Source organism: Protopterus annectens, chromosome 1.part0, assembly GCF_019279795.1.
Source record: "Protopterus annectens isolate FY-2018-M chromosome 1.part0, PAN1.0, whole genome shotgun sequence".
Lineage (NCBI taxonomy): Eukaryota > Metazoa > Chordata > Ceratodontiformes > Protopteridae > Protopterus > Protopterus annectens.
Window position 1 is genome coordinate 1804976961 of NC_056725.1, and position 27482 is coordinate 1805004442.

At 39.9% G+C, this 27482-nt stretch overlaps 1 protein-coding gene across 5 annotated transcripts in view; it reads right to left on the reverse strand.

The window, feature by feature from the left end:
- STX11 (syntaxin 11) overlaps positions 1-27482 on the reverse strand; it is a 1126953-nt gene that overhangs the window by 527324 nt on the left and 572147 nt on the right. For all 5 annotated transcript variants that reach the window (XM_044069646.1, XM_044069655.1, XM_044069651.1 and 2 more), the window contains one exon: positions 19237-19408. The gene's annotated coding sequence lies outside the window, so the exon portion shown is untranslated. The remainder of the gene's footprint in view (positions 1-19236; positions 19409-27482) is intronic.

The following is a 27482-nucleotide window of genomic DNA, read 5'->3' on the forward strand; positions in this document are numbered from 1 at the left end:
CCCTGGCATTCACAGCAGTCAGTCTTGCAAGAAGTTACAGCCAAGCAGCACAGAAATTGACATTGCCCAAGTGTGTTAGAACTGTTGCCCTGATAATGGAAAAGTACCAAATTTCCCACTTGACTAATACCACATTTGTGTAGCTGTTAGTGCAGGGGGCTCCCATGGCAACCCCCCACTTTTGCCAATAAACCTTGGTGTCATATATAAAGATATTATTCTCCAAGACCATTTCAAGCAAACAACAAATCAGGTTAACATTGTCAGTATGATAACCTTGTATGACATTAAGCATATTTTTTATCTTAGTCCATGATCATTCGGGATAACTGTGAATAAACTGGCAATATCTAAAGTAACCAACAAATAAGAACTGAAGTCAGTAATATGGCTAGTAGATTCATACAAGGTACTCAAGAAATGTTCAGTGTCTTTTAATACCACAGAGGCATATTTTAATGTTTGTTTTAACTGCTTATCAACATAAATGGACAAGGGCTCTGTTAGCCAGCCCTCACCAGCAATGATTGGTCATAGTGGTGGGTCCATTAAGTTCTTATGTACGTTAGGCAATCCTTTTATAGTTGGACTACATGGATGTGTTATGGTAAAAAATTCAAATAAGGATTCATCAATCTTATGGCACACTAAATGTTCATGTAAACTATTTTTAACACATTGTATATCGTTTGTTTAACTTGTGACATGTTGATCAAATTGTAAGTTGCAGTATCGTTTAACATGTCAATCATCTTGTGATGATAATCTGATTGGCTCGTTACTACTACAGCTCCTCCCTTGTCAGCTGCAGAGATGACAATGTCCTAACTATTCTATAATTCACAAAGTGCCAAGTTTTCTAATTGTGTTAAACTGAGAATGTGTCTGTGTTGTTATAGAATTTCAGTAACTTCATGTCGACAGAGCTTAAAAGTATCAGAGGGCTGTTCTGAGGTATGAAGGTATTCTGTTTTCAAAGTACATCCTTTCTGGTATCAGGCTTACCTTCATGGACACATTGTAAGATAACATTTCTGCAAAACATGTTTAAACTCACAAGTACATTACTTAAACAAGCAGGTGTTGCAGAAACAAATGTAATGCCCTTATTTAATAAACTATGTTGTGCATCAGTTAATTTTACTTACGTTAATAACCAAATCACTTCATTGTTTAACTCTCTAACGAGAATTTCCTTCTCTTTCTCCCCCGGCTCAGTGAATGTTGATGAGCATATGTTGTGGATGATTTCACTGGCAGGGGTAGGGTGGAAGAAAAACACAAAGTAAAATTGTAGATGTTCACTGCTTTAGATTCCACACCAAGGAAATCATCCATGCAAAATGATTTGTCTTTGGAAGCTAGATTGAAAGAAAACAATAATTTGTCTTAATTTTTTTTTCTCAGTAGAGAGTTAAACAACAAGGACGTTGATTTGATTTTTAATCAAAGTAACACTGAATTAACTGATTCATAACATAGTTTATTAAATAAGGGCATTACATTTGTTCCTGCAACACCTTCTTGCTCAAGTGATGTACTTGTGAATTTAAAAATGTTTTGCAGAAATTATCTGATGCTATCCACGTCATTATTTATCACAGCTGGGTTTAAGATCCAATCTTGGATTCGAGATGGCAACTTCTCAAACAGATCCAAAGCTCAAGCTCCTCCCCTTCCCATAATCCCCTGTTACCTTCTAACCCCTCAGATCTCATTTGCTGCTGAATCGTTTAACCATGGTCCCTGGCTCAAGTGTAGAATATAGAGTTAAGTGTTGCTTTTCTTGACTTCTTTTCATTCCTTTTACCTTCTGGATGTTGTTACTGCCTTTGGTAATTCTCAATTACTCTTAATACCTCCCCTCCCTGTTAGAACCAAGTTTTTGCATACAGATAGGTCCCCCCCCCAGTTTGTGGTGCTTCACATCTTTTTCTCTCAGCTGGTCTTCAAAAAAAAAAAATCTCTTTTCCTTTCCTTTCTGTGTGTGTGGGTAGTGTTCATTTAGGATGGCTGAACAGCCTGGATTCTGCCAGGTTGTCAGATCTGACAGCTCTGTCGGAGCCTATTATCAGCGAGGGTACCCCTTCGGAGTCCTCCAGGAGTTCAGATCCAAGTCATCGGAGCTGATCTCCTTCTCGAGGGCATAGGACTGCAGGATCCCATGGTCAGATCCCCAGCAAAATATGGCCACTCTTCAGCTTCATCCAGGTCCTCCAGAAGTCTCATTCCCTTGGACGTGGAAAGGATAATGAGAAGCTTCCTCAAGGACCAAATCAAGTTGGGTTTGCTGCCGTCTGCTGCCCAGCTGGCTACAGGCCCCTGCCTGTCCACAGCACTCCACTCTCCTCTTCCAATCCAGCAGATTTTGGAATATCAGGACCAGGAGATTTTTAGTGATAGGCCAACGGTGTTGTGTATCCCCCCTTCTGGGCACCGTCAGGGTCCCTGGCCAGCTCTGTTCCACAGCCCTTGGACCGGAGTGGCCCTTGCCTCCGAGGAGTAGGTGCAAGTTCCCTTGGGGTGGGTTCAGGTCTGGATTTTTCAGACTGCTCACTTCCCTTGGGAGCTTCAGTGGTGGACAGCTTGGGGCTGATATCATCTGGGAGCACTGGTGGTGCATCAGGGTGGTCCCTTCTCCCTTCTCAGGTGGCCCCCACTACTGTGTATGAGGGGCTTCGTGTAGTCTGTCAGCCTTCCAGGTGGTAGAGCAGATCTTCTCCAACTTGGCAGTTACTTCTCCTTCTCAAGATCCTCCCCAGCCCTTCTCAGGATTGAGTGCTGAGTCCTCATCATCCACCAAGAATCAGCCCTCCTGCGAATGCCTTCAGATGGGCACTGCCCCACCTGGGGTACCCCATCTCTTCTGAATACTCCCCTGAATCCACCACAGAGGAGCCCTCTAGGAAAAGAACTTGTAAGAGGAGGCATTTGGACTCCCTTAGAGAGTCCCTCACTGAGGACATGGATTTTGAGAAGGAAGATTGGTCCCCTAGACTTCCACCTGTGTAGGTGTCCTTTGAGAACGTCCTGGAGGTTCTCATGCAGAGAGGTAAATGGTTTTCCCCATACCTGTCTTCAGAAGAGTCTGTGTTCCTGAAGGCATCTGGGATGTGCCCATCTTCTACCCGGGCTTACCCCCTCCTGACAAGCTTCTGGATCTTATCGCCAGCAGGGCTTGGAAGAGCTGGACACTGTGGATCCTGTGCCTAAGAAAGAAGACAAAAACCTTAGTCCTCCTAAGGATATGGCTTTTCGGAGCAAAGGGGTCCCTGTCAATGCCACCATGATGGCTGCTGCTACTAAGGAGGAGCTAGCTGAGCAAAGCTCCTTGGCCCATCTCTCAAACAGGGAGTCCCAGGCAATTGACTGTTTTGGAAAGCATGTGTTTGCCTCAGCTACTTTTGGACTGACAGCAACTAATTACTTGGCCAACTTTACCCGGCTTCAGAGGGATTTAGTTTCAGAGCTTACCACTTCCCTGTCAGAGCTGTTGCCTTCAGAAGGCCTCAAGTTTGTCTCTCTAAGGCTGTCTACTTTGATGAGGCTGATCTCCAATACTGCGGAGGCCACCTCTCGAGCGACAGGCACTGGCATTGCTATCCAAAGGCATGCCTGGCTTTGCCTTTGTGGGTCTGCAGAACCCTTTAAGGCATCTTTCACTAATGCCCCTTTTGATGGTTTCATTTTGTTTGGACCTTCTGTTAAGGAAACCTTAATGCAGACACAGTAGGAAGGCAAGACTCTTTCTGTGGTAGGGATCATGTTTTCTACTCCCCAGAGGTCCTTTTCTAAGACCCAGAGCAGAAGTAAGAAGCTTTGGTTCTGGAAGACTTAGTCTTCCTTTCAGGACTCTCCCCAGGAATCCTCTTCCACAGGACGGGGGCAGGGGATTCAAATGTAGATGCCGCCCTAGGTGGAGAGGGGGTCTGCAAAACCAAAGCTCCTGAGAACCCTTCTTGGAGAAGCTCTTCCAGTGCTTAAGTGCTGCCTGACCTTTCCTGCCCTGGAGGCAGTTTGGGATCAGCTTTCTCTTCGCCCACTAGCCTGAACAAGTCCCACCTCTGATCAATGGGTGCTAAAAATTATTTGCAGGTGTTATTCCATTTACTTTTCTCAGCCTCCTCCAATTTGGAATTTTCTCCCAGATATACCACACCACCAAAGGGAGTTGACCTATCTAGAGGTGCAAGACCTCCTTTGAAAAAGAGCCATTTAAGAGGTCCCAACAGGACGAGCATCCAGAACTTACTCTTGCTTCTTTTTGTTGCCAAAAATGACCAGGGACCTTCATCTGATTCTGGACCTCAGCGAGTTAAACATTTCTGTCAAGAAGTCCAAGTTCCAAATGGTCACTGTACAATCCATTCTGCCTTTCTTGCTCAAGGATTATTGGATGTGCTTAATGGATATCAAGGATGTGTATTATCATCTAAAGTTTACAAATAAACGAATGTAACTGCACACTTGTAACCAACCAAGCCACACTCCGGTCAAAGGTATGAAACAGTAAGTGGTTCACGTAGCTTGAACAGCAAGGACAACCAGCTTGTCTGTAGGAAAAATACCAGCTCAAACCCCGTAACTGCAAACAAAGTAGTAAAGCACACCAATCCACATCCGTTGAACCTCGCTCCAATCTGCATACACCAAACGCCAAATAGCGAAATCTTCTTTTTAAAAACTTCTTTATTGTAACATCTATAAAAACACCTCGGACATATAACTCTTCCACCAGTTTAGCGCTTTCATCTGCATAACGCAGACTTCCTCAGAACTGGTGAATACACAGCAATTTCCTTATTTATTTAAATTTTGGCGCCATTTCTCTGATTCCTTAAAGTGGTATGCAGAATACATAAATGATTAACATTATAAGTGTAGAATATTCCCTTCATTCATGTAAGAGCATTTTATTGGAGCCTCTCATTACTATAGCCGTAGGGGAACAGGATACATCAAGATTAGTAGATGTACCTACGGACTATGCTAAGGACAGGGAAGTTGATATGACAAAATGTCCTTTAGTTCGGACTGGCAATAAGAAAAGTGAACAAGAAACCCTGGAAGACAAAAGGGAACCAGCCATTACACAAGAGAATAAACCAACTATTATGGTATACAATGGTTTTCAGGTATTTAACTACACTGACATGTTTATCAAGAAAGAGTTTTGCACATTATTAAGTAAAGGAATGAAATTTATACCTTCAAACAAATTCAATTTAGTGGACCACATAAAGGAGATCAAATTATTCAGTAGAAGGCTTAATTTGGCATTACAATTTGATAGCAACAGTAAAGAACAATATGTAAGGAATGAATTGAAGAGGAAAAGCACGTACATGCCCAATAATAACAGTCAAGTCAATGTCTTTGAGCAAATGGTATGTAAAGAGGTATACAGTCTCAACAAAGAAATCAAAACAAAAGGAAGAAACAAACAGGGAGACAATATCACGAAGGAAGAGAGAATATGCTTAAATGATATTATTAATAATCAAGACATTAGAATTATGAAACCGGACAAAGGTGGAGGGGTAGTCATTTATTCTAGTCTATCTTATAAAGCAGAGATATACAAAATTCTATATGAAACGGGGAATTATGAAACAGTATCTATTAATCAAATCAATATAGGTTTTAGAAGAATAGATCTGATATTAGAAGAATATTTAATAGATAACAGAATCACCCTAGAAATATATGAATTTATTAAGGTAGAAACTCCAGTTATGGCACATATAGTGGGGATCCCCAAAGTACACAAGTCTGTGGAGAGACCCCCATTTAGACCTATTATATCCGGTTCTAGATCAAAAACTTTTAACATTGGGAAGACCATAGACAGATGGACAAAGCATATATATGAGCATATCCCGTTTATTATAAAGGATTCCTGGGATTTTTTGAGGAGATTAACAGCAGATTTATGGTCTGATAACTTAACATTAGTTACAATTGATGTATGTGACCTCTTTTCTAGTATACCGAAGGAGGAAGGTATTGAACGGTTTGGAAGAAAATATTCTCATCTCAGTTGGGATAAAATCAACCTAATAATGGGTATGATGGAATTAATTTTGGATAATAATTTTCTAACATTTGAGGGTGAATATTTTAGACAGTGTAAAGGGGTAGCGATGGGCGCATCTTGCGCGCCCATTTTTGCAAATATGGTCATGTCAGACTGGGAAGATGAATTTATTGTTAACAGCATATACTACCCCTATATAAAATTTTATGTTAGATTCTTGGACGATATTTTCTTGCTGTGGAAAGGGCATGAAGAAAATGTTAAGGATTTTATAGAATATTTAAATGGAACCACAAATTTTCTCAAATTTACTTATGAAACCAGTAACCAAGGTATTGCTTACCTGGACACTTATATTGGTTTAACAAATGAAGGATTTACATCTAGGGTTTATCGGAAAAACACTTTTTCAAATGATCATTTATTTTACAGCAGTGAGCATCCGCCTTACGTTTTCAAAAATATTATAAAGGGACAATGTATTAGGGGGGCCAGAATGTCATCCTGCAAAGATAATTTGGACAAAGAAATGGATTTGCTTAGTGATTTGTTCACAAAAAGAGGTTATCCCAATAAAATGATAAAGGATACGATTAAATATGTGAGTAATAAGTGGCAAAGCATGTATCAATCGTTATTAGGCAAAGGGCAGGAAGTTATAGACACCACCAATACCACACAGGAAAAATTTGGTAGAGTGTGTGTTATTACCTATACACCCTACAGTAATGTAATAAAGGAAATTATAAGGAAATATTGGGATATCATTACTGTAGTGGATACACACAAAGAAGTCCTAGGAACTTCACCCAGAATAGTGTACAAAACAGGTCCGAATATAAAAAGGTTGTTAGAAGGAATGAAATATAAGAAGACAACAAAACAACAAAATAAGAAGGCTACAAAGAAGTGTGGTAGATGTAACCAGTGTAAATATGTTTACACTGGTACGCATATTCGATTGGGTGATGTAAATAGGACTATGATTAGAAGTATAGGAGGACACTGTTCTAGCAAACAAATAGTGTACCTAGCTTGTTGTCAGGTATGTTCGGCCTATTATATAGGCAAAACAGAAAGACAACTCAAGAAAAGGATCTATGAACACTACTATAGAATCAAAAAGAAAGATAGTAAAAATGCCCTATATCGTCATATTAAGGAAAATGGAGATAATCATAGCTTTCTATTTTGTGTTATAGATCAAGAACTAGGAAATATTTACGAGGGTGACTGGAAAACTAGACTAGCCTGTAAGGAAAGCAAATGGCAGATGCTCACTGACTCAACCAGGAGTCCAGGCATTAATGAATACATTAGCATTAAACCATTTTTGGTACTGGATGTATAATTCAAAATTAATTTTTAAGTTATGTTTAGTGTACTGCCACTCCTTTAAAATTATTCATGTTTTGTTAATGAAATAGTTTTTATGAATTTTTAAATAATTTTTAATAATATTTATTGATGAATTCATAATATTTATTATATTTATTATATTTATTGATTGTTAGTTAATTTTGTTATACAATAATAATGTATAGTTAATAAGTATTGTTAATTTAATGTATTCATGGATGGTTTTATTAAGAGTGAAAGTACATGAATTGCAAAATATTTTTGATAAGACATTGTGTCATTATTAGGGATTTGTTTTCATTGCCTTACATTATTATAACCACTACCGAGTAATGAATGCTCTTACATGAATGAAGGGAATATTCTACACTTATAATGTTAATCATTTATGTATTCTGCATACCACTTTAAGGAATCAGAGAAATGGCGCCAAAATTTAAATAAATAAGGAAATTGCTGTGTATTCACCAGTTCTGAGGAAGTCTGCGTTATGCAGATGAAAGCGCTAAACTGGTGGAAGAGTTATATGTCCGAGGTGTTTTTATAGATGTTACAATAAAGAAGTTTTTAAAAAGAAGATTTCGCTATTTGGCATTTGGTGTATGCAGATTGGAGCGAGGTTCAACGGATGTGGATTGGTGTGCTTTACTACTTTGTTTGCAGTTACGGGGTTTGAGCTGGTATTTTTCCTACAGACCAGCTGGTTGTCCTTGCTGTTCAAGCTACGTGAACCACTTACTGTTTCATACCTTTGATCATCTAAAGTTTGACAGATGCTCCAGGAGACACTTGCACTTTCAGTTAGGGGCCAATCATTATTAGTTCAGAGCCATGCCCTTTGGACTCACCACAGCCACACGAGTGTTTGCCAAACGTATGGCGGTGGCGGCAGCTCATCTCTGGCTACATAGTTTCCAGGTTTATTTGTACCTGGACGATTAGCTTCTCACGGCTCTTATGAGGCATCGAGTAACTCTGGTGACCAGATATGTCCTCAGTCTATTCCAGAATTTAGGTATCACAGTGAATCTAGGTATCACAGTGAATCTACCAAAGTCAAATCTAGTTCCCAGCCAAAATCTGGAATTTATTGGAGTCTTGCTGGACACGGTATCAGAGACAGCAACGCTGCCTCCCCACAGGGTCCATCTCATTTGGGATCAAGTCTCTCCTTTGTTGGATCTAGCATATCTACCTGTTTATTTGATTCTCAAAACACTAGGCTCTGCGGTGACTACCATTCACAAATCATATACCAATGGCCAGCAATCGCAATACTAAGACACTGAAATCTGAAGTAAACAATAAATATTTATTTAGTATTCAATTTCAAATTTCATGTTCAAACCAGTTTCAGCTACCCAGCCTTCATCAGCGAATAGAGTTCTCTATTCACTGATGAAGGCTGGGTAGTCGAAACCGGTTTGAACATGAAATTTGAAAATGAATACTAAATAAATATTTATTGTTTACGTTAAATTTCAGTGTCTTAGTATTGCGATTGCTGGCCGTTGGTGTATGATTTGTTAATGGTTTGGCCGAGCACACCATACTTGCAAAGCATTAAGTTCCTGTTGTGACTACCATTCAGTTGGTTCTTCTCACCAGGTATTACATGGGAGTTCTCCACTGGGCCCTGGCAGTCCAGTGGTCCATTCGGTCACAGCCCATGTCAATAACAATAAAGGTGACTCAGGTGTGCAGGAATCATCTTGCTTGGTGGCTTCAGTCTCAGGATCTATTTCTAGGCAGGACATTTTGTCATCCCCATCCAAGGCCACAGTGACCATGTATGCCTCCCTGCTGGGGTGGGGTGGGGGGGCATTTTTAGGGCAGGACAGCTCAAGGCATGTAGTCCCCCATAGAGAAATTGAACATAAATGTCCTGGAGATGACAGCAACCCTTCTAATGTTACAAGCCTTTTCAGGAACGTCTCCCTCTGGGGACTACAGCAATTCAGACGGGCAACATGGCAGTTGTCTGGTATATCAATAAGCAAGGGAAACATGGTCTTATCCTCTGTGCAGAGAGGCCATGAGAGTGAGAATGGGCAATGTTTTCCAGGCGCTTTCTCCTTGCAACTCATATATCTAGGAGTTTCAATGTGTTGGCCAACAAACTCAGCAGGTCCATCTTGAGTCCTCACGAGTGGTCCCTGAATCCGTCAGTGAAAAGGCAAATCTTGGACGGTTGGGGTCAACCATGCAGTGACTTCTTTGCTTCCTCAATCAACCACAAATGCAGCAATTACTTTGTCCTGATCCCTCCATCAGGGGAGACACCCAGGGATGCTATTATTCATAGTGACCTCCGGGTCTCCTCTATGCTTATCCTCCTAGTACCCTAATACACAAAGTTAGACAGAAAGCTCATTGCCTGAAGACCACTCTCATCCTCATTGCCCCTTTCTGGCCACATCAGTAGTGGTTCTCCTTCCTAAGGTCGCATCTGCAGTATCCACCTTGGATACTAGATCCAATTCCAGATCTCATTACCCATACCTGGGGGCTTATATTTCCCAATCTCCAGACTCTTCATCTAACTGCATGTTTTTGTCCAGTTCAAGTAACCCTTTCATAGTCCAGGCTTCCTTCCCTGGTGAGGGGCATTATTTTGGCTTCTCTAAAGCCATCTACAAAGAAGGTGTATTCCAATAAGTGGAAAAGGTTTTCCATTTGGGCCAGGCAACAGAACCTATATCCCTTTTCAGCCCCTACTGATACTTTGGTCTTATCTTCCCTTTTTCAGGATGGGATGAGTTTTTCTACCATTAAGCTCCAGTTGGATGCCATCTCTAATTTCCATATCAATAATAAGCCTGTTTTCTTCCAAATTGTGCAAAGTCTTTCTGAAAGGAGCTTTTCTTCTTAGACCTCCTATTAAGGATCAGTCCCCACCATGGGATCTGACTTTGGTGCTGCTGTTCCTAACACAAAAACTTTTGAACCAGATAGTTCATGTGATCTAAAAATGTATTTCCTAGAAGATTGCCTTTTTAGTAGCCATTACTTCTGCCAAGAGGGTTTTGGAACTTCAAGCTCTGTGCATTAAGCCACCATTCATGATCTTTGTGCCTCTTAGAACAAATCGTTCCTTTCTCCCTAAAGTGGCCTCTGAAGCTAATCTCAGTCAGTCAACTCAATTACTGGTCTTCTTCCCTAATTACTCTAATAAAGGGGAATATATCATGCATTGTTTAGATGTCCACAGGCAATTGCATTTTTATTGAGAGAGGACTGATGAGCTTAGAAAGTCAGACCAACTCTTTGTGGCCTTTTCTCAGAACAGAAACGGCCAGGCAGTTTCTAAAGTGACTATTTCCACGTGGATTGCTGGTTGCATTTCTTTCATTTATGGTAGTTGGCATCTAAAACTATCCAGACCAATGAAGGCCCAGTCTACTAGGTCTGTTGCTATGTCATCAGCCCTTTTGCCCTTGATTAGATTTTTGCTGCTGCAACTTGGTCTAATCCTCACACTTTCATTTCACACTATAAATTGGACTTGGTTTCCAGGAACAGGGCTTCCTCTGGTTCCTCCATGCTCCAGCTTATCTTTCCTTGAGGCCACCCAGGGTACATAGTTGCTGGGGACTCTGACCCACCTGTGATGAATAATGACATGGATAGCATCAGATAAAGAGTTATGTACTTACCATAACTTGGCATCTGTGCTATCCAGTGTCATTATTCACCACATTGCCACCCTCCTTCCCCCTTCTTTCTGGGGGTTCTGGCAAGGCTAAACTAGCTTCTATTTCGTGAGAAGTTTTTTGGCTCCTGTTGCAGATTTTCTGTGTTTTAGCTAATTTGAAGGTTAGAAGGTAGTAGAGAATATGGGAATTATGGGAATTTTTTTACCATAACACATCCACATATTGCAACTATAAAAGGATTGCCTAGGGCACATAAGAACTCAATGGACCCACCACTATGACCAATCGTTGCTGGTGAGGGCTGGCTAACACAGCCCTTGTCCATCTATATTGATAAGCAGTTAAAACAAACATTAACATATGCCTCTATGGTATTAAAAGACACTGAACATTTCTTGAGTATCTTGGATGAATCTACTGGCCATGTTAAGGACTTCAGTTCTTATTTGTTGGTTACTTATATATTGTCAGTTTATTCACAGTTATCCTGAATGACCATGGACTAAATGAGATAAAAAATATGCTTAATACTATACAAGGCTATCACATGGACAAAGTTAACCTGATTTGTTGTTTGCTTGAAATGGTCTTGGAGAATAATATTTTTATATATGACACCAAGGTTCATTGGCAAAAGTGGGGCTTGCCATGGGAATCCCCTGCATTAACAGCTACGTGAATTTGGTATTAGCTGGATGGGAAATCCGTTCTATACTGGATGACAATGCTTTCTCTGCATGTATTGCATATTACAAAAGATTTGTGGATGATCCTTTTATTTTCTGGAAAGGCACGGTAAATGATCTAGAAAATTTTGCTAATTATTTAGAAAGAATTTTCTGAAATTTACAGTGCACTATTCTTAAGAAAGAATTTAATTTTGTGGATGTGTTGTTATACCTGGACCCCACTGAGAGTTTTTAAACCACCATATATCAAAAGAGTGTAGAAGGAATACTATATTAAGATTGATGCAGTATGCATCCCGGTCACATCTACAAGAATATAATGAAGGGACAGATGCTAAGGAACTCACCCATACTTATGAAGAAGATTTTCAAACAGCTAATGAACGTTTTGCCTAGGACTTAGACAGAGGAACTATAATGGGAAAGAGATATATAAATGTGTCCAAGAGGTTAGATCTCTGCGACCTACTACTGGGAAGCTTTTTAGTCAGCAAGACGCGACCAGAAAGGACAATACAAACAACACTGTAAATAGAAGGAAGGCTAGAAAGACTCTGACATACTTAAGTGATGTTGGTTATGTGAAGTTATAAAAAAATAATTGGAAGATTCTTACAAGTGATGAGTCCATAAAGCGTATAGTTGAGAGATGAATACTCTTTTTCAACTATTGTGCCATCGTCAATTTAACAATAGCTCAATCATATCCAATAGGATGGGCACGTAACCTTGTAGAGCTTGTAGCTGCTGCAAATTCATCCATAGACAGCAGAGTTTTATACATCTGAGGATGGGGAGAGGTCTTATTGTTTAAAGAGTTATGCTATTTGCAACAGCAAAAATGTGGTTTATGTTGCATGCTGCCAACATTGTGAAACTTTCTACATTTGCAAAATGAATCAGCAGCTTAAAGAGAGGATTTCAAAACGTGTTAGTGAAATATGTCTTCAGGCCTCTCAACTGTACTGAATTTCTTGGTATTTACCGGTTTTGAGGGCAAAATAATGGGGGGCCACAAACTGCCAAGTGGCCCTTTAATTCACAATTTATTTTGCAACTTTGGCTAACATTACCATGTATCACCAGCATGTCTTGCAAAGGGCATGCGTGATGACATCAGCTTCATAAGGCAGTGCCTAACTGCCTGTCAAACTTGGCGAGTAGTGACTGGGGTTGGAGTTTCAAATTCAAACTGTCGTGGGGGGGGGGTGATGTGATGTTGCAGTTGCTTCCTACTAGTATTTATTTGCTTCTGCAACAATGGCTCTTGCTTAGCTGCTCATTTTCTTTTCATTCACATGATCGTGTCACATTTGAACTAGACAGCAGAGCAGCACTTTGCATGGCATCATGCTTTCATTCATAGGTTCATAGGTGTGTATTAGGCTAATGGCCCTGGAGCCTTTACAAGCCTAGCCTACAGATGTGCCTTGGCATCGTGCTGCCCGATGTTAGTTCACAGTGCCTCTATCAAGTAGAGCCACTGGAGTGATCCCCGGGGTGAACTTTCTATTACCCATCCACTCATCAAAATTTCTCTTGAAGAGGGATAGCGAGGTGCTCTGCTTGACATGTATGGGAAGTCTATTCCAGAGCATGGGCAGTCTCTGAGTAAGGAACCTGTCCCTCCAGCATGTTCTGTTGATTATGGTAAATAGGTTGAGATCTCTGGAGTGTGTGATGCAGTAGGATTGGGATTTCTTTAGATGTAGCATTTCTAACAGAGCTGGGTCAGACATGGCTTTGTAAGTCAAGCAGAGATCGCCTCTAAGTAAGCGATATGAGACAGAAAATATCTGGAGTCTTTTGAGTCTGTCAGTGTAGGACATGTGTTTAATGCCTAGGATCCCCTCATGAGGTACCTCTGTGGTCACTCCAGCTGTTGCAGGTGTCTAGTGAGGTACATGCCAAATGGAGGATTATACTTGTTGATTGGTCTAATGAGGGAAGAGCAAAGAGAGATGACCTCTTTGTTCCTGAATGCAAAACCCTTGGTAATGAGATGTGCCACATAGAAGGATTTTCTGACCACAGTGGCAATGTGGTGGTCGAAGGAGAGGTTGCTGTCAACCTGCATTCCCAGATCTCTTATAATGCCTTCAGTGTTCAGTGGGCTCCCACTGATGTGGGAACTGAGTTTTTACCAAAGGGGATGACAACGCATTTTTTGGTATTAAGCTTAAGGCCATGGTTTCAACACCAGTCATTGGTGTCAGTGAGGCCTTTCTGTAGGATGTCTGCATCACATGGGGAGTTAATAATGGCTCCCAGCTTGCAGTCATCTGAGAACTAGTTCAGCCAGAGTCCCTTTGTGTTGGCCTGCACTTTTGAGAAGTAGATGCCGAACAGGAGAGGACCCAGGACCGATCCCTGTGGAACTCCACTCATGACTGGTTGGCAGTCTGACTTGAATTCCACTACTTTCACACTGCGTTTTCTATCTGTGAGCCAGTTTGCAGCCCACCTAGTGATATAGGGGTTGATGCCTATCCTGAGTGAGGAATGGTATCAAAGGCCTTAGCCAGATCAGGGTAGGCTGTATGCACTTCCCTTACCTTCATCCACAGCCCTGGTGACGGACTCAAAAAAGTCAACCAGGTTGAGCAGGCATGATCTTCCTTTCACAAAGCCAAATTTCATGGGGTCTAGAGTTTGGAGATTTCCTATATCTTTGTTAATCAGGTCCAAGATGATGCACTCCACAGCTTTACATATCAGACTCATCAGGCTAATGGGGCAATAATTCCCAGGGTATGTAGTCGCTCCCCATTTATGGAGAGGGATGACTGTAGCAGTACACCATTCTGTAGGGACAAAGCCTGAGCTGAGGCTGTGACTCAACAGGGTACACAGATGTGGTGCCAGTTCACTTTCTTGTTCATGTAGAACACAGCCAGGGATATTATCGGTTCCCATGGAGGCTGTACTCTTGGCCTTGGACAATGCAGCTTTAACTTGTGCTGCAGTAATGCTGAGTGTCTGGCAATCTTCTGGTATTGTGATTGGTCCTTTAGGGGAGGAGACAGGGGTAACGTTGGCACTGAATCTGTTGGCCAGTATGTTGGCTCAGTATAGGAGGTACCATTGTGCAGTAACTCAGAGCAAACCTGAGTATTGCCATGGAGGTTCTTGATATAACTATAGAAGGCTTTGTGATTGTTTTTAGTGTCTGCTCCAATTCTGCCTTCATAGCTGGCTTTGGAGGATATGATGAGGGATCTCAACTTTTTGTTGAGACTTATAACAGAGCTTTCCAGTTTTTGGACTTCACCTTTTTCTGCAGCAGTTTTTTCCTTCTGTTGTAGAGTTTATTAATGGCAGGGGACCACCAGATTGGTTTCCTTTTTTGGAGGAGAGCGTCTTGGTTCTGTTGGGTATGGCTAGTTTCATACATTTATGTACATGTTCGTAGAGTGCATTGGTGCATAATTTGGCAGTCATGCAGCTATTTTTCATTGGCATGGGTGTCGTGAAGTTAGCCACCTCTGTTTTTAGGAGCCCAAAGCCAGCTTTGGAGATGTTTTTCAAGGTGGTTGCCTTTGTGGGGGGTGTGGGTGAGATGTAGATTTCCATGGTGATAAGTTTATGGTCGGATCTACCAGGGAGGGATTGACTATTGGTGTAGAGCAAAGGTCGTCCATGTTAGTAATAACAAAGTCAAGGATGTTGCTTCCTCTAGTGGGGGATCAGAATGAGCTGATCCAGGGGATTGGAACTGATGAATTCCAGGAAGCGTTGGGCCAGTGTATTAGTGCTTGATTCCAGGACTAGCCTCAAGGACTTGCCACGAGAATGCCAGGAGTTCCAAGATAACGGTCTGTGGCTGTTTTTTCATTGATCAAGATGGCTTCCCTTTGGACTATCTCCATGACCAGCACCTTGTCCTCCATCTCCTGCATGATCAGAACACTTTCCAGAGAAGGAGTGAGCATCTTCTGAGGTATTTAAAGATAAAAGAGTCAGCCTGGGCTTTACTAATTAGTGCAGCATTGCATTATATTTTAGTCTTGTACCACAGGGATTGTCCAACAGGGACTGCATCTCTTCTTGTAGGGTATACTGTTAGAACATCAATAGTTTGTATTTTAGAACAATGAGGAGGCGTGATTTCAGATGTGCCTTTATAGAATATGAAAATGTATTCGTATCACAGCACACATTTTAAAAGGCACTTAAGTATAATTTATGTACATGTATGTGACTGCTGAAGCACTTCCATCCCTTTGTTTACATTTTCCTTTTTTTGTGTTGTTGTCTTCAGTGTTCGGACCTTGCCAGTCCTTTGTCTCGCTGTTATACTTGCCAATATGGATGTTGTTGGACATTATATAAAAAAGGAGGCTTTACTCAATTACAGTAGTTCATGGTATTTAATAGAATTAGGGACAGTTTGTTTGCGCATACATCTGGCTTCCACTATGACTCCAGGGCTTACATTTGGAAGATATTACAACCTGTCCATGGCTCTCAATTTTCTACGCATAAATTGAGGGATTCAGTCATGGCTGTAACTATTGTATTTTCAATGCTACACTGTGAGCTGATCTTTGAGTTTTTTAAAGAAGTGTTTCCACTCTAACCATTTTTAATGTGAAACCTGGCTGGGTCTGTGGTTGTTTGTTAAGTGTATTTCATAAAAAATAATACATACATACTGTAAACTCGGGTAGTTGCTAGAATAACAGGTTCTGCATTATTATGTATTTTCTGAGGGATATGAAGTCTGAAATTCAAATGCCTGTCTGCTACTTATTTAGTGACTTCAAGGTTCATGTTGGTATCCCACAATTCCATTAGAGTGGGTGGGGTCACATGATTATGGATGCAAATTATATGTTAATCAGCATTACGATTTTCGGACAGTTGTACCTACTTTTCATAGGTCTTTGCCCAGATTTTTGATATTTTCAGGTTGAGAGGTATGTACGTCTTAAAGATATTAAAAGTCCTTTATTTAGACATATCATGACCAATACCTCCATTCATTCTCCTTTATCATTTTACAGATTATTAAACAGGATTTGAGAGGTGGAGATTTAAATATACTCACAGAGCAAGCGGAAATGAAATGGATTGGGGATTTGCAAGCAGATACACCTCCTGGCTTAAATACCTGTATCCCATTGAAACTGGCCCTGAGAGGGCATCATCTTAGATCTTATATTCGATTGATTTTTTTTTTATTTATATGAATAGTCCCTAGCAATATGGGGGTTTCGAATCTGAGGAAGGGCACAGAAGTTGTACAAAAGTGCTCATCTCTGGTTTTTATTGTTTTAAGCCATTAAAGTTGTGACTCCCCTGCATTGGCACAGTACTCAAGGAGCCTCAATCCCCACCACTGGCAACAGCTATGGGATGTACATATTGGGAGGATGACAAGTACACACACAGTAAAGAACAATTACCCTTAAGAGCACACACAGATCACAGTCTGGGGCTGCTTTCTCCCTCTTTCTCCAGATTCCCCAAGAAGACTCCCCACTGGCACAGCTATAGGGTTAAGATCTCAGCTGAGGGGCCAAGACCTCAGTTTTGATTTACACACACACACACACACACACACACACACACACACACACACACACACACACACACACACACACACACACACCTGGGGAAGGCTTGCATTTACTAGCTATGCCCTCTTCTGCCCAGACTATAAGGTAATTTGAACTGCCACCAACCCCTCTTATTAGCTAATATAAGGCCCTTACAAAGGGTGTCCAGTCCTACTGTGTAATGTTATTGTTAATCCAAATGGTAGTTTTGACCAAGCACCAGGCTATTATGAGTGGCGTGTACAGTGGCACCAAATACATATGCCAGTACTCTAAGAGCTTAAATATATCTCACAAATATCAGCCAAAAGATAAGTTGAAATATATTTAATAATAAATAATAAAAGAACAAGACAATACTCAGTAACTCAACACAGTAACTTCAGAGTTCAAAATCATATGAAGTATTTAAAACAACATCGCAAGACCGTCTCAAATAAATACAAAAAACATCTAAACTAATCTTTACTAGATTCTTATCTATATCTAGGACAGATACTATGTCCTAAATCTTACTTACAGAACAATACACAGGCAGAAGTGCAAATGATGATGGCGAGTGCATGTTCTTGTTAGGTCCAAGACAAAGTACAAAATTCTCAGCGATAATAACTGTGTGAGTTCTTAATTGAATATCAAATATTACTGCTGAGTTAGCTTGGACGACATCACTTTTTGTCAAGTGTCTTCAGTTCCCAGGCTAAACCCCTAGCGTCTAACATTTAACATCTCTGTGTGAAAATTACATAGCCTTCAGATGTTTGCAGTTGCTGGAAGGCATAAAACTATCAAATGTAAAACAATGCAGAAGGCACCGTAATTCTAGACATCCTGTCTCCTTGCTGCATTGACTCTAACTTTTATGACACAATCGTAAAACACTTTAATTTCAACCTATTTTCTTGAAGTTTTGCAAGTTAACTCTTTACGTTTCAGTGTCTACCATTACAGCATACATTTGCACAAGTATATAGCTTATATACATTTCTGTTCTAAGCCAGTAGAGAATGCAGTGGTTACATTTTAGCTCAGTACATAACATTTAGTTCTGTATAAGCCATATCAATATTTACAAATGACATAAAATTATTTACAAAACTCCAGATAGCTGGGCTGGCAGTATAACAAAAGTTTATAGTGATACTGTTATGTCTTTCACTTATGTCAGGGTTATCACATACGGCTCAACTTAATTTGGGAAGGGATTTCTATTAAGTGCTCAAAAAGGGTGTCAAACATTAAGTGCGCCTATTTAAAAAAACATTTAAGGTATAAATGGATATGTATCTTATGGTCTCCATAATTGCTTTCTTACTATTTTTCCTATGTTCTTATTTTTTAACTGAACAGTTACTTTTTCACTAGCAGTGCCACAAAAAAGCAAAAGTAGTGAAGAAGCAATCAGCAAAGTCCTGCATCTTTTAATGAACGTGTCAGATGGAATGTACTGAACATGTGAAGTTATCTTGTAGAATAATTATGACATACAGTAAATATATAGCATTAAAAGGGAGTTAACTAACAGGGAAGAATGTCACCATTATCGTCCTTCTAGATAATTTTAAGTAATGCTTCTGATGACAATGTACCTAGTAACTCAACCTCTTCATGCAACAGTCAGTAACAATATGCAAACTGAAACAGCACACGTAATATAGGGTCTGATAACTGCAAACTACTTTTGGCATCAGAAATTATTATTATGATTATTACTATTTTTGCTGTACTTTAACCACAAAACTTCAAAAGCTATGGCAGGGCATCTGTGAGACATTCCTATAGTGTTGCATCTATGTTCAGTAACATGGCATTTCATTTTTCAAGCAACACTGAAAGAAATGACTGCAAGAACTTTCTCATATTTTCATCATTGGTTGAAACAAGTATAATACAGTATTTTCTCATAAAATTCTGAAGTACATTTTGTGACTCACCATCTGTAAATTTTTTCTTATTTCTCAAAGAAAGTTATGAGCCAATAGTCTCCACTGTTGCAACTCTTGATTTTTAGCTCACGATGTTGTCAGGACATCCACTGCCTTTGAAGGTGCTTATTAACTTGTCTTAAAATGGATGCTCTGGATTCCAAGGATTACCTCACTGCAACTGTAATTTCAGAGAAGACAGAAAAAGTCTGATGTTCTTTCAAGCAGTTGGCAAAGAAATAAACATGGTATTTAACACTTTCACTTCAAGAAGAAAAAGGCAAGTCAGCAGTACTGAGGGAGACATTTCAAGCACACTCTGAGACAAAGGAAATCATCTTTATGCAATGGATGTATTTTTCACCACAATTCAAGGTTTTTGAGTATCAATATGTGCTTATGCGAATGGTCTTCTATGCAGCAGGGAGTCTGGAATCGTACATGATTCACAGACAACAGATATAATGGACTTTGCGTTCATGAAGGATAAAAAGGTAGAGGCAGGGTGTTAAAAGAATTAGAACTGACACATTTGATAAAAATAAATAGATGTATGTAGACCAGATGTATTTTCAAGTTTATAGCTATACAGTTTTGAGTAACCAATCATTTACAAAATAAGGATTGTTAGTGAAATAATGGTGAAGTGAAAACCAAATAAACAAAACAAAAATTAAATTAGAAGTGACTGCATTTACCCAAGATAGTACCTAGTGTCAATCACACAGTTAGAAATATTGCTGCTTGCAAGAGTTATGCTAAAATTTTTAAGTCACTCAGTAGGCTGTGTGGACCTCAGAATCATTTTGCAAAGGTGTAAAAGTCAAAATAAACCCATTCTGAAAGATGCACACATTGCTAAATCAAAACAGTAAAGAAAAGCAAAAAAAAGTAAAAGTATGTGCATGGAGCTAAAGGGCATAATCTGAATGCAGTACAAACTCCAGACAGTAGTAACAGCGTACAAATACATCTGCTCTACGAAGCGTATGATTCAAAGCAATCATATTACATTTATGCTTCAAATTGGTGCCAGATGTAATATTTTTTCAGAAGTTTCCTAATTTCCTTTAAAGCACTGATATTGTACAATACCATACTTAAATCTACAAGTACTCCTCTGACATATTCAGGGCACAAGCTAAAATGACTAGGTTGGTCTGCATTTACTTGAGAATACAATGTGCAAGCAAATGTTCCAAGTTGCATCTTTGGAAAGCGTAAGTAAAGTGGCCTAATAAAATGGCCTGTAATGTTTGTTAGAAAATCTGACATGACAGAGAATTCATAGTGTACAGATTAAGCACAATTTACAGAGATTTGCTAAAGTCAGCACAAATGTATCTGATATTAATAATTAAATTCAATAAAATGAAAATAAAGTTGAAATACAGATGGATAATAAATACTTTTGGATTCCTTAAGCCTTGTAATTTGGTACATCTCTAACTTTACTCTCAATAAAAATGAAAGGCAGATGGGAAAGACTACATGAATGTTTATAGAGTATGCGGCGTTTCAAAGGCACTTTCCAGAATTTTCTCAAAAATGCTAATGGTCCAGTTAACCTCAAGAAGTACAATAGCAGGTATACTTACATGCATTTCACCAAGAGTTATCAAGCAAAGTAATAAAGACACTGCATATAATATAGCACCATGTGGACTTCTGTACTGAATTAGGGCATTTACTGAGAATTTTACATCAAAATTTCTCAGGAGGCAGTACTTAGTTATACATACAACAAAAAGCATGCCTACACCACTTGAAACATTCAGCATGAGTTGGAATGCATGGAAAGCCTCTGCACTTCTGCTAAAAAAAAAGCAGACCAATAAAGACAAGCATAAGGTTTGCAAAACAACTATGAAACAAACAAAAAAAAAAAAAACAGGATTACAGCAAACCACTCTATTAGTTGTCTAAGCACTTTCAACCTCTATACATTTTGAAAACAGCTATGCATGCTACACTATTCCTTTTAAAACCATTACTACCAATCACGTCTCAACATCCAATCCATAAAACCATTCATGGTATTTATAGCATTTATAAAATTTGTTAAAATCAACAACACAAAAAATTGTATAACACAGATTACTACTACCAGGCTTAAACTATTTTCTAATAAATATGCATTATATATTATACAATTTTTAAAATACTGTGAATTACTAATGATTAATTTAACTCTAGCATATTAACATTTGTCTTTAATTGCCAGTGAAGCTCCTTCATTCTAAAACCATGCTTCAAAGACTCCCTCCCCCTTCGGATCCTGTCTATTCCAAACAGCTGTAGCTAAAATTATGGTAAGTTTGTTAACTGCAATTAACATAACAGTTTATGATATTGTATGGGAAGACCATGAAATACAGCCCCAAAATTAAACTTGATAAGCTACTGAATAAGCTTAAATATAATGGATTAAAGCTAAAAAAACAAGTGTTAAATGTGTGCCTATAGACATGTTTTGACATAACAGAGTAAAATTAGATTTAGATAACAGCTGTTGTCAACATGCAGAAGACATAGGAAAAAGCAGCAGCTCTCATGCAATTCCTTGACATGGTTCAGTACTACTTAAAGTTTAATATAAACTTTTTGGACAACATAAGATTCTACTGCATAATGATGGTATCTAGATTTGGTCACAGAACAGGATAGGTGATTTAAAATGCTGAGAACGCTTGCTACAGAAGCTACTACCCTGAAGTTTGATGATATCTTTCAACCTATAATACCTCAAGTAAATTTTAGAAAGGACCATGAGCAGTATTAATGCAGAAAAGTAGACAAACAGGACACAAGTCAACAGCTTTAACAGAAGCACAAATAAAGCTTACTCAAATTGGGAAAAATATTAGCCATTATCTACAGTTGTCAGAAATGTACTGATTATAATTATGTCAACTCAGTAATACAAAAATCAGTTCACAGGTCATTACAAATCATTTTCAAGAAGTCTCTCTCTAAAAGGGATTGCAATACTACAGGCTATATTATAATAAAGTATGAATTAATGGTATAGTATTAGCCCGTAATGAATGCATGTAGCAGATACACCCAGCAGAGTTTACTTTCAGGAATGCAAAGATAATATGAAAAAAAATAAGGAATATGACTAATTTAGCAGTTACTTACTTCAGTTAAGATACCAAATTAATTAAGGAAATGTTCAAAGGAGGACAGAGAATTGCGGCTGTTAAAAGGTACTACTGCGTTTGGATGTCCATAGCAAATTAAGTCAGTACATATAGAAATCCAGTTGAATTTTCATTACTGAGATGAACTTTTCTGTATGCAAAGTTTGATGTTCAAGGGAGACAAAGTCATAACTCCATGTCAACTAAGAGAATCAATGTTTCAAAAAATCCTTGGATTACACTTCTGAAAACTTAAAATGTAAGTAAACCATCCTGCTATGTAAAACTAGCTGAAATTGCCAGGAAAAACAAAATCATCAACAAGCGTGGCACCTGCAATGGTCATGACAAATTAATGATACATGAACTACTCAGTCTTCCATAGATGGACATTAAAGTTGATGCATTTCAGGATAAAGAGAATCACATTTCCACAGACAAATATTCAAAAAGCACACTGTTACGCAGTTATCACATACTGCAAATTGGAATTGAACAGCTATGCTTACATTAATCCTGTTCTAGAAAAATAAAATCCCAGGAAGTTATATTACATAACAGCCCACAGGTTGTAATCAAAATGTTTTGAGATTTTGCTAAAAATACAAGTCTAAACACATTAAGCCAAGTTCATACTGCAAAGCAACCAGCATATAGAGCGAATGATACTGGGCCTGTTAAATCACTTTTGTTACTGTCTCACTATTTGTAAAGCTTTTTTTGCTAGTTTCACTGTGTGAAAGGTACTTACTGGAAATTTTCTCCATTTGTTAAGCATCTGTCTGTTTGTTCTGATTTTCCTGCCAAGGAGTGTATCATATAATGGATTTGTCTGCAGTCAAAAGCATTCTCTAGTTTCTCCTTGCTCCTTTTTCTGTTTAAAACTTTCATTTAGTGTCTCACTGCTGTTTTTCTGCTGTGGTAAACATTTTTGTAGTGTTTTCTGCCAAACATAGTGTAGCTAGTAGCTATAACATAGTCTCCTACCTTCTCTCCTTATTATTGTTTTGTTCTTAAAGTTGGTGGCTTTGCAGTTGCCTGCCCCTACTGAATATTTGATCTGGGACACTCCTCACAGTCCAGTCTCATTAGGTCATTCTACCTAATAATACAGAAATAATTTTTGGGAAGGCCAACCCCCTTAGTTTCTTAACCTTGAATTAGCTTCTGTTCCTCCTTTCTCCCTTTCCACCTTACTTAAAAAACACTTTATTCAACTGCTTTTACAGTATTTGCATTTTTTGTTTCCTCCTCCTACTCTATTGCTTCATCTTGCTTTTTCTGCTACTTGTTCTCAAAAGTATTCAATTCCATCTTTTCTGGTGCATTTATTACTGCATGGTTTTAGCCTGTTTAAATTGTAAGTATTTCTCTAAGCCTCTTAGTTTTAGTTTAAGCACTTGGGCTTTAGGCCTACCCCTTAGCTCTCCCTGGCCTCTCTCCCTCAGATTCTGACAAATATGAATGGACAATTTCCTATGGTTTCTCCTGCCAGCCTGGTTGATATGGGCATCCTGAAACAGTGTAGCAACTGCCTCATGTACATGGACAACCATCTACTACCACCACCTAGGAACACAATTTGTGAGATGCAGTTACATTAAGAACCTAGAGTCTATGCGCTCTCCCTCACAAGCCAGTTTATCTGGCACTGAGAAGGTTGTCAACACAATCACTACACCTCAACCACCACCCACAACTACATAACACACACTCAAATATGCGGTGGTTCTTAACAAAAAAAAAAACTCAAACAAAGGAGACCTTGAGACAAAAACGTGAACTCCGCAACCCTCCACACCACATACCATGCATAGTCCACACACCTGTGTCTCACAACCACTAAGGCCTAACCGTAAACTGAACGTATTGGTCATAAGAGACCCCATTGTGAGACACGCAGATGTGCCTCTCACCAGGCTGGATAATGAGAAAGTCACAGTTAGTTGTTTGTCAGGTGCCAGAATCAGTCACATCACACACACACACACTCAAGTCTTTCAACAGGTACTGTTATGGACTCTGTCATAGTCCATGTTAGCGTGAATGACTTCAGATGTACCTCCCTCGACTATATGGAGAGAGACATGAATGAGCTCACTGAATACATGTCCCAGGCAGGTATGTCCCCCTAGCCTTAAGCAGCATTCTACCATCACCCAGAATTGTGCCTCAATACAAATAGAAAACAATTGACTTTAACAACTGGCTTAACAGACCATGATGCTTTGCTAGAGATGGCCTGCATCTGTCTCACTCAGGCTTCGGGCTTCTGGCAAAGGCTCTTGCCTCCCCCATAGTGCCTTTTTTAGCAAAAGCCATGAGGTTGATACTACAAACACAAAAATTTCAAACAAAATGCAAATTAAAGGTCATGCTGCTAAACACTAGGAGTCTAAACATGAAACTCCACTCACTGCAAGTATTCTTAACCTTGGAACATGCTGATATTTGTGCAGTCACAGAAACCTGGCTCAAAGCTGCAGAGAGCACCCCAGCCTTACCCAGATACTCATCCAGTCATACATTCAAACCTCAAACTGTAGGCAACAAAGTAACAGGAGGTGGCATTACAATATATATTAAAGACACACACACCTCCAGGCTGGTCAAACTGTATAACGCACAGGATGCACTCCAGGTGCAGTTAACCATTGACAAGACCCCTATTCAAATCATAGCTAGCCACAGGCTTCCAAATTTGACTCAAGATGTCCACTCCACCTATCTGGCTCTCTCTGAATCTATGAAGATTCAACCCTTTACCCTGATCCTGGGCAACTAACTACCCAACCATAGATTGAAAAAACTACTCATGCCAGAATACAAATGCCCAGAGACTCCTTGATTTTATCAACGCAAATGCATTGGAACAGCTAGTTGTTGCCCCCACAAGAGGTGATAACATCTTGGACTTGGTATTCACCAACATGAGTAACCACTGCAGCACCCCTATAGTATCATCCTCCCTGGTAAGACCCAACCATAAAGCGGTCACTTTCAAAGTCACCATCTCCCCTGACCTCCCTCTAGCTAGGGTCAAACAAAAAACTTCTCCAAAGCTAATTACAACCTCCTGAGGGATGGTATAAGCAGATTCACAGTCCCCTTCCCCTCTGTAGGAACTGGCACCAATGTCCAAATCTACACCAAAGTACTATACGAGCATTTATATAGCTGCATGGAATCAGGAATACCTGAATGGACAAAATCATCCTCTGCAAGGAAGAGTAAACCTGTCTGGTGGACAGCTACAATAAATCAGCTATATAACAAAAGGAAAAAATTGCTGTCCAGGACCAAGAAGTAGTAAGTGCCCAATTGGAAGCAATCTCTCCTTAGCCTGAACAAGCAAATAAGAGCACTAGTGAAATCCTCTAAAGCCAACTTCAAGTCCAAATTGGCCACATCTACTAGAGACAATCATAAGGCCTTCTTCACATTTGTCTGCAATCCCAAAGGAAACACCCAGATCTGTTCAGAACTGGTGGTCAAGGACCACAAATGCTACAAATATAGCCAACAGACTACTAGCAAGTCTTTCTTGTTTATCCACAGATTCAGCGAAAACTTCACCCCTCTGCCCCCCCATCAGTAAATCAAGACATCCCCAGTACCTGCTCCCCTTGTCCTTATCTCTAGAGAACAGGTCATCACTTCCCTCTCAAAGACAAAAATACAGCCTCCATGGGACCAGATAACATCCCAGGCTGCATCCTACATGAACTCAGGCATGAACTTGCACCACCATTAGACATCCTATTCAACCAAAGCCTGAGTACCGGCTTTACCCCAGCCAAGTGGAGGACAGTTACTGTCATCCCTTTATACAAAGGTGGGGCATCCACCGATCTGGGAAATTATAGAACCATCAGCCTAACTAGCTGATCTGCAAGGCCATGGAACAGATTATCATGGACCTCATTAACAGGGACAATGGCAACCTCCAAACACTCGACCCCACAAAGTTTGGCTTTGTAAAGGGGAAGTCATGTCTGTTAAATCTGGTCAACTTCTTTGAGACACTCACCAAAGCCATGGATGAGGAGAAGATGGTGCACACCACCTAACTTGATCTGGCCAAAGCCTTCGACACTATTCCCCACTTGGGCATAATACATAAACTCTCTCAACTAGGCATCAATCCATATGTTACCATATGGATAGCAAACTGGCTCATTGATGGAACCCACCTAATCAAAATAGGGGAAGCCACCTCAAGCAGTAAACCCGTAACGAGCGACATACCCCAGGGATCAGTCTTGTAGCCTCTCTTATTCCCCACTTGGGCATAATAGATAAACTCTCTCAACTAGGCATCAATCCATATGTTACCATATGGATAGCAAACTGGCTCATTGATGGAACCCACCTAATCAAAATAGGGGAAGCCACCTCAAGCAGTAAACCCGTAACGAGCGACGTACCCCAGGGATCAGTCTTGTAGCCTCTCTTATTTGGGATATACTTCTCTGAGGTGCAGGCCAAAACCAGTGGGCTATGCCTGACCAAGTTTGCAGATGACTGCAAGGTGGGAGTGGTCATCAATTCCCTAAGTGATGTGGACATCCTCCAAGAGGGTCTCAGCCAAACAAATGAATGGTGCCAGAAACATGGTCTCAAGCTGAATGAGAAAAATGCATCATCATCCCCTTTGGGGAGAGTGACGTCCCAACATATCACATTAATAACAATGTCCTAAGCACGCAATCAGTCCTGAGGGATTTGGGCATCCAGGTTGATAGCAACCTGACTCGACCACCATGTTGCTTCCGTTTTATGGAAAGCTTTCTACATGGCCCACCTCCATAAGTAAGGGTATCTCATCCAGGAACAAAGAGGTCATAACATCCCTATATTCTTCCCTTATAAGGCCAATTATTGAGTACAATGCCACCTTCGGCATGTACCTCACAAAGCACATGCAGCAGCTGGAGAGACCACAGAAGTTCCTCACCTGGAGAAGCCAGGGCCTCAAACATCTACGCTACACAGATAGGCTAAAAGCCCTGTTCCTCTACTCCTCAGAAGTGACCCCTGTCTGGCATATAAAACAATCTCAAACCCTGCCTTGATGGGATTTCTGCATATTTGCAAGTTAAGCTCCAC